Genomic DNA, 2,222 nt, shown 5'->3' with positions numbered 1-2,222 from the left:
ATTTTGTTTTTTTTTTTTTTTTTTTAATATATTTCTGTTTTCCTGTCTTACTTACATATTTTCCACTCAAAACTGTTATAAAATCAAGGGAATGACTTTTAAAGTAACCATTTGTCGTCATGGGATTTTAATTATTCAGTTGGTCGAGGAAAATTAAATGGTAGCATCTGTTTTGTCAACTTCTCTCCATTTGGAATAATAATAATAATAATAATAATAATAATACTGTTGGTGTCCTGTTTTACACATGAGGAAACTGAGGTACAAAGAGAGGTCAAGAAATTAACCTGAAGTGACATAGCTACTGAATAAATGATGAGCCACAACAAAAACCCAAGTAGTCTAGTTCTTGAATCCATGCTCTTGACCATTTTGCTATCAATGGGGTAATTAAAAGACAAGTGAGATTTAAAATGGAAATTTCAGGTTATTTTCAGGACTAGTTTAACTTAATTTATAATAAGTGTTTAGTGTTACTTCTAAAACGGTGTCCTTAGCTCAAAGGCTGCTTCTTTGAGATCCTTGGGATCTTATAGACAGAGACTGACCCAGCTGTTAGCTTCTTAAATGTGAGGTTTTTTGAAGGTTCTGCTTATTCGGTGTTACTCAGCTCCCGTTCAGTGCAGATGAGGTCAGTATAGGAACTGGGTATAGAGTATAAAAGGGTAGCTTGAAAACAGAGCAAGTTCTAGCACTTTGGCTATGTAAGCTTGAAATGAAAATATGTTATAAAAAATTGATATTAAAAACTGAGCTAGAGTAAAAGGCGATCCATTCTCTCCTGTTTGGCTGTGTCTTAAGTTTAACACAAATACCGAATGCCACTCTATGAAACTGATACTTTATTGGTTAGACTGAAACACTTTCTTTTGAATATAGCAATTAGAATTGTGTTGATATTCATACAGTTGAACGTTGTGGCTTTTTAAATTAAAACGATGGCAAAGTTTATGGATTTTAGATCCTGAGTGCTATATTAAAGATAATCCTTAGCTATCAAGACTTGATGCCTTTAGAAGATCCTTAAGAATAAAAATAAAGGACAGCCATTAGTGTGCATTTTTTAGCAACATACACTTCCTATAACTATCTCGTTAGCCTTTATGTCTAATTGTCAGGAATACATAATAATATTTTGTAGCATTTTTACTTTTCCCATTGTTGGCATATAGGCTTGAAATTTTTTCTGGACCCATTTTTTTAAACTTATTTTTAAAAAGTTAGGAAAGATGGTAGAAGGCATATGTAAGAGAATCATAGTTTGAAATTGAACTGCAGTTTTATGAATATATTAATAACCCAATTCCCATTCATATACTAACTTTTATAATATAAACCTTTTCATTTATGCTTTTTGAAGCCATCTTGATTTCCTGCTGTCCACCTAGACACAAGGATACCAACTTGGGAAGAATCCATATCACATATCTCTTATAGCATAATAAAAACATTGTTTGAACCTCATATTAAAGATAGGTATGCATATTTATAATAGTCATTTAAAAATTTTAAACTCTTTATATGTTGTCTTTTGTAATATGTATTTAATATTTTAATATTTGGAGATCAATTTTCAAACCTTTAAGAACAACAGTATACAATGGCAACAAGTTTTAAGTGTATTTTTCTCCTTTAGTATTTATTAATTTGATTAGGAAATGAATAATCAACATTAAAATTAGCATGCCAGCTTCCTGTATTTCCATAATTAATTTAACTCTTAACAGTCAATTAATGTTATAACTTGTGATTGTGACAAGCATTTGTTAAGTAAGAAAAAAATGTAGAAGTAGCAAATTATTTCTTAAGAATCTTCATGAGGAGAGTATCTACTTTGTGGCTCAGATTTACTAGGCTACTTTGGCTCCATAATTCAAAATAGTTTAATTTCTGTGTGTGTGTGTGTGTGTGTGTGTGTGTGTGTGTGTGTGTATTATATTTAAAGTTATTTTCTTAGTGGTTGATGTGTCCTGGTGAGGATCTCTTTCAGTCTGTCCTACTTAGAGATTGTTGAATTTCTTACATGCATTTTAATGCTTTTCATCAGAGTGGGAAAGTTTTTGGCCACTATGCCTTCCAGTGTTTCCTGTCTGTTCTCCTCTCTCCTCTTTTTCTAGGGCTCCTATTAACGTGTATGTTGAACACATTCATGTACGCCTCGGGACAGAGCTCTGGAGCACTGTTCCTGTTCTTTCATTCCTTTTTCTTTCTGTTCCTAAAAT

The 2,222-nt window shown here is 32.0% G+C and overlaps 1 protein-coding gene across 14 annotated transcripts in view; it reads left to right on the top strand.

The window, feature by feature from the left end:
* HELZ (helicase with zinc finger) overlaps positions 1-2,222 on the top strand; it is a 134,265-nt gene that overhangs the window by 89,931 nt on the left and 42,112 nt on the right. The gene's annotated exons all lie outside the window — the stretch shown is intronic.

The sequence above is a fragment of the Pteropus alecto genome, unplaced genomic scaffold (assembly GCF_000325575.1).
Source record: "Pteropus alecto unplaced genomic scaffold, ASM32557v1 scaffold134, whole genome shotgun sequence".
NCBI classification, from domain to species: domain Eukaryota; kingdom Metazoa; phylum Chordata; class Mammalia; order Chiroptera; family Pteropodidae; genus Pteropus; species Pteropus alecto.
Note: the sequence above shows the minus strand (reverse complement) of the source record. Positions and strands in the feature narration are given on the sequence as shown.